Here is an 11,007-nt window from a genome sequence, read left to right as displayed (position 1 = left end):
TTCTAGAACCATGAACATATAACATGTGTTCTAATTCTAGAACTATATAGATATAATATGTGTTTTAATTCTAGAACTATACAGATATAATATGTGTTTTAATTCTAGAACTATATACATATAATATGTGTTTTAATTCTAGAACTATACAGATATGATATGTGTTTTAATTCTAGAACTATATACATATAATATGTGTTTTAATTCTAGAACTATATACATATAATATGTGTTTTAATTCTAGAACTATACAGATATAATATGTGTTTCAATTCTAGAACTATATAGATATAATATCTGTTTTAATTCTAGAACTATACAGATATAATATGTGTTTTAATTCTAGAACTATATAGATATAATATGTGTTTTAATTCTAGAACTATATAGATATAATATGTGTTTTAATTCTAGAACTATACAGATATAATATGTGTTTTAATTCTAGAACTATATAGATATAATATGTGTTTTAATTCTAGAACTATACAGATATAATATGTGTTTTAATTCTAGAACTATATACATATAATATGTGTTTTAATTCTAGAACTATACAGATATGATATGTGTTTTAATTCTAGAACTATATACATATAATATGTGTTTTAATTCTAGAACTATACAGATATAATATGTGTTTCAATTCTAGAACTATATAGATATAATATGTGTTTTAATTCTAGAACTATACAGATATAATATGTGTTTTAATTCTAGAACTATATAGATATAATATGTGTTTTAATTCTAGAACTATACAGATATAATATGTGTTTTAATTCTAGAACTATATGGATATAATATGTGTTTTAATTCTAGAACTATATAGATATAATATGTGTTTCAATTCTAGAACTATATAGATATAATATGTGTTTTAATTCTAGAACTATACAGATATAATATGTGTTCTAATTCTAGAAGTATACTATATATTATGTGTTCTTATTCTAGAAACATACAGATATAATATGTGTTTTAATTCTATAACCATTCTAGAACCATACAGATATATTATTATGGAGTAGTGGGCCAAAATTCCTACTGCAGTGTGTGCAAACCTGGTCAAGAACGACATGAAACATATGATCTCTGTAATTGCAAAACAAATGTACCAAATATTATGTTCTGCTTTTCTGATGTTTCAAATACTTATGTCATGCAAAAAAATGCAAATTAATTACTTAAAAATTATACAATGTGATTTTCTGGATTTTTGTTTTAGACTCCATCTCTCACAGTTGAAGTGTACCTATGATAAAAATGACAGACCTCTACATGCTTTGTAAGTAGGAAAACCTGCAAAATTGGCAGTGTTTCAAATACTTGTTCTCCCCACTGTATGTGTTTTAGACCTGGAACAATACAGATATAATATGTATTTTAATTGTAGAACTATACAGATATAATATGTGTTTTAATTGCAGAACTATATATATAATATGTGTTCTAATTCTAGAATGACAAAAAATTATAGATCTATACATATATAATATGTGTTTTAATTCTAGAACTATACAGAGGTAATATGTGTTTTATTTCTAGAACCATACAGATATAATATGTATTCTAATTCTAGAACTATACAGATAAAATATGTATTCTAGTTCTAGAACAATAAAGATAGAATGTGTATTAATTCTAGAAGTGTACAAATATAATATGTTCTGATTGTAGAATGACAAATATAAATGTGTTATAATTGTAGAACTATACAGATATAATATGTATTTTAATTCTAGAACTATACCGATATCATGTGTTTTAATTGTAGAACTATATATATAATATGTGTTCAAATTCTAGAATGACAAATATATAATATGTGTTCTAATTCTAGAGCCATAAAGATATAATAAGTATTTTAATTCTAGGACTATACAAATATAATATGTATTCTAAATCTAGATTGACAAATATATAATGTGTTTTTTAATTCTTGTCAATGGTCTAGGTGCTGTGGGTACGAATAACGAATATCCAGAACAGATAAACGAGACAACTTGACAACAATAAACACGCACAAAACCATGCTGGAACCAGAGGTTTAAATAGGGAATCAATTATAACGTAATTGAAACCAGGTGTGAACAATCAAGACAAAGCAAATGGAAAAATAAATGTAGATCGGTGGATGCTAGAAAGCCGGTGACGTCGACCGCTGAACGCCACCCGAACAAGGAGAGGCACGAACTTCGACTCCAGCAGCGCGCCAGAACCGGCCTCCGGGACGACCCGGAGGACGAGGCGCAGGAAGATCCGGTTGGAGACGGTGAAGTTCCTGCAGTAAGGAAGGGTCTAGGATGTCCTCCACCAACACCCAGCATCTCTCCTCCGGACTGTACCCCTCCCACTCCATGAGGTACTGAAGTCCCTCGCCCGACGCCTTGAGTCCATGATGGCTCGCACAGTACACTCCGGGGCACCCTTGATGTCCATAGGGGGCGGAGGAACCTCCCGCAACTGCTGGAGCGGACCAGCCACCACCGGCCTGAGGATAGACACATGGAACGAGGGGTTAATACGGTAATCATGAGGAGCTGTAACCTATAACAAACCTCGTTCAGTCTCATCAGGACTTTAAATGGCTCCACAAACCGAGGACCCAGCTTCCGGCAAGGCAGGCGAAGGGGTAGGTTTCGGGTCTGTTGCAGGCGCACATGGGCAGCGTCCCATGTTTCCTCCGAGCGCCGAAACCATTCGTCCACCGCAGGTGCTTCAATCTGGCTCTGATGCCACTGTGCCAGGACCGGTTGATAACCTAGTACACACCGAAACAGAGACAGGTTAGTGGAGGAGTGGCGGAGGGAGTTTTAGGCCATCTCTGCCCAGGGGATGAACGCCGCCCACTCTCCCGGCCGGTCCTGGCAATATGACCGCAGAAAACTACCCACATCCTGGTTCACTCTATCCACCTGCCCGTTACTTTCAGGGTGAAAACCTGAGGTGAGGCTGACCGAGACCCCCAGGCATTCCATAAACGCCCTCCAGACCCTAGACATGAACTGGGGACCCCAATCAGAAACTATATCCTCGGGCACCCTGTAGTGCCGGAGGACATGGGTGAACAGGGCCTCCGCAGTCTGTAGAGCCGTAGGGAGACCGGGCAAAGGAAGGAGACGGCAGGACTTAGAAAACCGATCCACAACAACCAGGATCATGGTGTTTCCCTGTGACGTAGGAAGATCCATCACGAAATCCACCGATAGGTGTGACCACGGCCATTGTGGAACGGGTAGGGGTTGTAATTTCCCTCTGGCAGGTGTCTAGGTGCCTTGCACTGGGAGCACACCGAGCAGGAGGAAACATAAACCCTCACGTCCTTAGCTAAAGTGGGCCACCAGTACTTCCCACTAAGACAGCGCACTGTCCGACCGATGCCAGGATGACCAGAGGAGGGTGACGTGTGAGCCCAACAGATCAAACGATCGCGGACATCAGACTGAACGTACAGAAGCCCAACTGGACACTGGAGAGGAGTGGGCTCTGTGCATAACGCCCGCTCGATGTCAGCGTCCACCTCCCACACCACCGGTGCCACCAGGCAAGAAGCCGGAAGTATGGGAGTGGGATCCGTGGACCGCTCCTCTGTGCCATACATCCGGGACAGTGCGTCTGCCTTAGCTTTCTGGGAACCTGGTCTGTAAGAAAGGGTGAATACAGAACGAGGGAAAAACATGGCCCACCTTGCCTGGCGAGGGTTCATTCTCCTCGCCGCCCGGATGGATTCCAGATTGCGGTGGTCAGTCCAAATGAGAAAAGGGTTTTTATCCCCCTCAAGCCACACCTTCAGAGCCTTGACAACAGCCAACAGCTCCCAATCCCCCACATCATAGTTTCGCTCAGCCGGGATGATCTTCTTCGAAAAGAAAGCACAGGGGCGTAGCTTTGGTGGTGTACCTGAGCGCTGAGACAGCACGGCTCCTATCCCAGCCTCAGACGCGTTCACCTCCACTATGAATCCCAAAGAGGGATCCGGATGAGCCAGCACGGGAGCCGAGGTAAACAGAGCCCTCAGATGACCAAAGGCCCTGTCCGCCCCAGCTGACCACTGCAGTCACACCAGTCCCCCCTTTAGCAAGGAGCTAATAGGAGCCGCTACCTGACCAAAGCCCCGGATAAACCTCCGGTAGTAGTTGGCAAACCCTAAGAACCGCTGCATCTCCTTTACCGTGGTTGGAGTCAGCCCATTACGTAAAGCTGAAATGCGGACATTTTACAACTCCACCCCTGTCGCGGACAGACGGTACCCTAGGAAGGAGGCGGACTGTTGAAAGAACAGACATTTCTCAGCCTTGACGTACAGGTCATGCACCAACAGTTGACCAAGCACCCTGCACACCAGGGACACATGCTCGGCACGTGTAGTGGAGTATATTACAATGTCATCTATATACACCACTACACCCTGCCCGTGCAGGTCCCTGAAAATCTTGTCTACAAAGGATTGGAAGACTGATGGAGCATTCCTCAACCCGTACGGCATGACGAGGTACTCATAGTGCCCAGAGGTGGTACTAAATGCCGTCTTCCACTCATCCCCCTCCCGGATACGCACCAGGTTGTAAGCGCTCCTGAGATCCAATTTTGCAATGACTCTGTCACACTGGCTATGAGCGGCAACGGATAACTTTACTTCACCTCTGATTTATACCTCTATAGTCAATACACGTAAACCTCCATCCTTCTTCTTCACAAAAAGAAACTCGAGGAGGCAGGTGAGATGGAAGGCTGAATGTATTCCTGCCCCAGAGAGTCGGAGACATATGTTTCCATAGCCGCCGTATCATCCTGTGACAGAGGTGACTCCTGGGAGGTGCTGCGTCTACCAGGAGATTTATCGCACAATTCCCCCCGTCGATGGAGTGGTAGTTGATTCGCCTTCTGTGAGAGCCAAATCGGCATATTCAGGGGGGATGTGCATGGTGGAGACCTGGTTTAGACATTCCACCGTAGTTGCACCTATGGAAACAGCTACACACCTCCCTGATTACTGATGTGACCATTCCTTGAGAGCCCACTGTTTCCACAAAATAGTGGGGTCATGATAGGCCAACCAGGGACGCCCCAACACCACAGGAAATGCAGGAGAATCGATCAGAAAGAGACTAATTCTCTCCCCATGACCCTCCTGCGCTATCATACATAGAGGAGCAGTGACCTCCCTGATCAGCCCCGACCCTAAAGGACGACTATCTAAGGCATGTACAGGGAAGGGCACATCAACAGGAACAATAGGGATCCCTAATCTAAGTGCAGATGAACAGTCAATAAAGTTCCCAGCTGCGCCTTAATCTACTAGCACCTTATGCTGGGAAAACTCAGGAAATTCTATACATACACACATGTGCGAAACAGGAAGCTCTGGGTGAGTCGGATGCCTACTCACCTGGGATGATCCACCAGTGCCCTGCCTGCTGCCTCGACTCCCTGGAGAACCTCCCCAGCACCGACCAGCAGTGTGCCCTCTGCGGCCACAGGTGGTGCAGTGAATGGCCCCCCCTCTGGTCACCCTCAGAGCAGCACCTCCGAGCTCCATCGGCATCGGACCGGAGGTGATTGGGGATGGAACTGACGGACCCCGATCCGGACGTTCGCGGGAGGCCAACAGGTTATCCAGCCTGATGGATAGGTCCACCAGCTGGTCAAAGGTAAGGGTGGTGTCCCTGCAGGCTAGCTCCCTACGAATGTCCTCACGCAGACTCCATCTGTAGTGGTCGATCAGGGCCCGCTCATTACATCCCGCGCCGGCGGCCAGAGATCTGAAGTCCAGTGCGAACTTTTGAGCTAAGATGAAACAATCTTTCCTCCGCCGCTCTCCCTTCAGGTGGCTGATCGAAAACCGCCCAGAAGCGGCAGGTAAAATCCTCATAGTTGTTCAACGTCGGTCCTTCCCTTCCCCAGACGGCCAATTCAAGTGATTTACAAGTCAGACAGGAGATGAGGGCGTTAACACTATCGCGTCCCGAAGGAGCCGGGTGAACGGTCGCCAGGTAGAGCTCCAGCTGAAGTAGGAACCCCTGGCACCCGGCAGCCGTTCCATCATATACCCTTGGGAGTGCGAGCCGAATCCCACTGGATACAGGTGAAAGAGGGGTGGACAGCGGTGTGGGTTGTTGTAGGAGCTGGGGTGATGATGATGGGGTTGCTGGGAAACCACCCTCTCTCCCATCGCTCCATGGTTTGCAGCACGCGATCCATGGCTGTGCCGAGACATTGCAACATAGTCGCGTGCTGCTGGACGTGCTCCTCCACAGGTAGAGGAGGCTGTGTGCACCTGCTGACTCCATTTACAGATGCGTGTTTCTGTCAATTGTCTAGGTGCTGAGGGTAAGGCGGAGTCAGGCGCAGGACACAGAGATGAGTAATAATCGTAACTTTACTCAACAAATAATCTTCCATCAAGGAGAACGAATATCCAGAACACGTAAATGAGACAACTTGACAACAATAAACACGAACAAAACCATAATGGAGCCAGATGGTTAAATAGGGAACAAATTATAACGTAATGGAAACCAGGTGTGAACAAGACAAAACAAATTGAAAAATAAATGTAGATCGGTGGAGGCTAGAAAGCTGGTGACGTCGAAGTCGTGACAATTCTAGATCTATATAGATATAATATGTGATCTAATTCTTGAACCATGCAGATATAATATGTGTTTTAATTCTAATTCAGATATAATATGTGTTTTAATTCTAATTCAGATATAATTTGTGTTTTAATCCTAGAACTACACAGATATAATATGTGTTCTAATTCTAGAATGACAAATATAAATGTGTTCTAATTCTAGAACTATACAGATATAATATGTATTTTAATTCTAGAACTATACAGATATAATACGTGTTTTAATTCTAGAACTATACAGATTTAATTTGTGTTTTAATTCTAGAACCATACAGATGTAATATGCGTTTTAATTCTAGAACTGTACAGATATAATAGGTGTTTAAATTCTAGAACCATTCAGATATAGTATGTGTTTTAATTCTAGAACTATACAAAATATAATAGGTGTTTTAATTCTAGAACTATACAGATATTATATGTGTTATAATTCTAGAACTATACAGAGATAATACAGTATGTGTTATAATTATATTTCCTGGTCAGAAACTAGGTTGAAGATAAGGAATCTTAAGACAACGTTTAAATTCCATGCAGAAGCATTCTAAAATGAACACAAATTAACTCATTGGACCAGCACTGTTGTTGATTCTACAGAAATGTGGTAATAAAGCTGATGTAGATCATTTATAAAACGTTTAACTGAATAGAATGACAGTAAAACAGGCTGAGTAGTTAGGAGATTCAGTAGAATTTGTGTTAATTTTCCAAACTTTCTGTAGGGGAGAGAGTGGAACCTTATGCAAAATTATTAATTTGATAAAATATTTAGGAAGAGGTCGTAATTTCACAGAGTCTGTGAAGGAAGAAACCACATGGAAAAAGTGGTAAGCAAGTTACGTTCAAATAGATAACTTTGTGAACAAACTCTAGCGCTTGACTTTTTTCCCACTTGAGGGGCATCAGGTAGCCAAGTGTTTAGAGCTTTGGGCCAGTAACCGAAAGGTTGCTAGATCGAATCCCTGAGCTGACAAGGTAAAAATCTGTTGTTCTACCCCTGAACAAAACCCACTGTTCCTAGGCTGTCATTGTATATAACAATTTCTTATTAACTGACTTGCCTAGTTAAATAAAGGTTAAATAAAAAATAAAAATACCAGCTCTGACCTGATAGCTACTTTAATGAGGAAAACATTTACTTACTATGCCTGTGATATGTGGTTGTCCCACCAGCTATTCTTTAAATATATTTTGATTTTATTTCACCTTTATTTAACCAGGTAGGCTAGTTGAGAACACCTTTATTTAACCAGGTAGGCTAGTTGAGAACACCTTTATTTAACCAGGTAGGCTAGTTGAGAACACCTTTATTTAACCAGGTAGGCTAGTTGAGAACACCTTTATTTAACAATGTAAACAATGTAAACAAATTGAGTGGTCATGTGATAATGAACTAGAATGTATTGGCCTGAACGTTACACTGTCTCCCCAAATGTCTTTTACCCTCATTGGAATGTATAGGCCACCTTCCACCAAAAGTGTGTTTTTTGATCAGTTTAATACCATGCTTAGGGAATGTGATTTTGGGAAAGAGGTCATCTTAATGGGAGATTTTAACATTAATTATGAAGACAAGTGTTGTAGGAAAACCCTCAAACGAATCACTAATACCTTTGACCTTACACAGCTAGTTAAAGGGCCAACCAGGGTGACTTGTTGCTCTAAAACACAGATTGATTTGGTGTTCAGTAATAAACCAGAGAGAGTGACTAAATCATTCAATATGGTTACTGGGCTATCTGATCATAATCTGACACTTATAGCCAGAAAGCTGTCTAAGAGCAGGTTTAACCTCTCTACTGTTAGAAAGCCGGATCAACTCAGAATACCTAAGAGTGAATTAAACTATTTTGAAAAAGCAATTAAGGGAATAAACTGGAATGATCTCTTGTCCTATACAGACGTGGAAGCTGATAGTCAGGTTTTTCTATCCACAATCCAGACTACAATAAATGGCTTCCTAAAGAAAATCAAATCCAAACCTGGCCAAAAGAGCACTCTTCCTTGGCTAAATGGAGAAATCTGGAAATTGATGAAAGAACGAGATTATGCTCTAAAAATAGCCCTAAAATCTAAATTAGAGCATGACAGACGTAGGTTTACCATGTTGAGAAATACAGTGATGAAAGAAATTAGACAGGCCAAGGCAAACTTCTTTATTAACATAATTGGTGAAGCAAAGGGAAATTCTAAATTGATATGGGAGAATCTAAAAAAGTTAACAGGGAAAGACCATAGTAACACTGCAAAAAGACTAGAAATCATGGTGAATAACAATCTAACACAGGATGCAGTCGAAATAGCAATAGCTTTCAATTCCTACTTTATTGACTCTGTCAGGGCACTGACACAGAACCCCTCCACTTGTTTCCTGGGCCCAGTGCTAGTGAATGACACTCAACCTGTCTTCATCATAAGGGAGGTTTCTGAGTCAAAGGTGAACAAGGTGATTAGCTCACTAAAGAACTCTAAAGCCAAAGATGTGTTTGGGATGGACTCTACCTTTCTTAAAAACTACAAAGAGTCACTCATTGGCCCCATTACTAAGGTCACCAACACATCTATTGGTCTCGGTGTGTTTCCAAGGGTATGGAAGTCGGCCATAATAACGGCCATCTTTAAATCAGTCGACCCTGCTGACGTGAGTAACTACAGGCCCATTAGTATACTACCTGTGGTGTCAAAGGTTGTTGAAAAGTGTGTAGCAGAACAACTGATTGCCCACCTCAACAACAGCCCCTTCACATTACACTCCATGCAGTTTGGCTTCAGAGCGAAACACTCCACAGAAACGGCCAACTGCTTTCTTCTGGAAAATGTGAAGTCCAAGAAGGACAAAGGGGGTGTTGTGGGGGCTGTGTTTCTGGACCTAAGGAAGGCTTTTGATACTGTTAACCATGAGATTCTCATCACAAAATTGTCCAAGTTCAACTTTTCCCCTGATGCCTTGAGATGGATGAAATCATACCTTGAAGGCAGAACTCAGTGTGTCAGAGTGAGCAATGAGCTGTCGCCCACTCGTAGCTATGATGTGGGCGTGCCCCAAGGGTCAATACTGGGGCCCCTCCTGTTCAGCCTGTACATTAATGATCTGCCTTCTGTCTGTACTGGGTCTGAAGTTCAAATGTATATAGATGATACAGTGATATATGTGCATGCAAAGAGCAAACAACAAGCTGCACAAGAACTCACTACTGTAATGGTCCAGGTTACAAAGTGGCTCAGTGACTCGTGTTTGCATCTCAATGTGAAAAAAACTGTTTGCATGTTCTTCACAAAGAGGGCAACAGATGCTACTGAGCCAGATGTCTATGTGTCAGGGGAGAAGCTCCAGGTGGTATCCGATTTTAAGTACCTTGGCATCATACTTGATTCCAACCTCTCTTTTAAAAAGCATGTGAAAAAAGTAATTCAAATAACCAAATTCAACCTAGCTAATTTCCGATTTATACGAAATTGTTTGACTACAGAGGTAGCAAAACTGTACTTCGAAACTATGATACTCCCCCACTTAACATACTGCTTGACTAGTTGGGCCCAAGCTTGCTGTACAACATTAAAACCTATTCAGTCTGTCTACAAACAGGCTCTCAAAGTGCTTGATAGGAAGCCCAATAGCCATCATCATTGTCACATTCTTAGAAAGCATGAGCTCTTGAGTTGGGAAAATCTTGTGCAATACACCGACGCATGTCTTGTATTCAAGATCCTTAATGGCCTGGCTCCCCCTCCACTCAATATTTTTGTTAAACAGAAAACCCAGACATATGGCAGCAGATCCACAAGGTCTGCCATGAGAGGTGACTGTATAGTTCCCTTAAGGAAAAGCACCTTTAGTAAATCTGCATTCTCTGTGAGAGCTTCCCATGTCTGGAATACACTGCCATCAGACACACATAACTGCACCACATATCACACTTTCACAAAATGCTTGAAGACATGGCTAAAGGTCAATCAGATTTGTGAACATGGTCCCTAGCTGTGTGTTGCCGCTTTCCATGTTGTCTGTTGTCTGTAGCTTGTGAGGTGTGGAAACACTTTGTTGCTTTTATGAATTTTGTCTTGCTGCTTTTTGTTTTATGTTGCTCTGTCTGTATGCTACGTCTTGCTTGTCCTATGTTGCTCTGTATGCTATGTCTTGCTTGTCCTATGTTGCTATGTCTTGCTTGTTCTATGCTGCTCTTGTCTATATTGTAATTGTTTTTAATAACCTGCCCAGGGACTGCGGTTGAAAATTAGCCGGCTGGCTAAAACCGGCACTTTTACTGAAACGTTGATTAATGTGCACTGTCACTGTAAAAATAAAAATAAACTCAAAACTCAACTCAACCAGGTAGGCCAGTTGAGAACACCTTTATTTAACCAGG

Source organism: Oncorhynchus mykiss, chromosome 15, assembly GCF_057628025.1.
Source record: "Oncorhynchus mykiss isolate SJ-2025 chromosome 15, ASM5762802v1, whole genome shotgun sequence".
Lineage (NCBI taxonomy): Eukaryota > Metazoa > Chordata > Actinopteri > Salmoniformes > Salmonidae > Oncorhynchus > Oncorhynchus mykiss.
The sequence above is the reverse complement of the archived record's forward strand: the minus strand, read 5'-3'. Positions refer to the sequence as shown.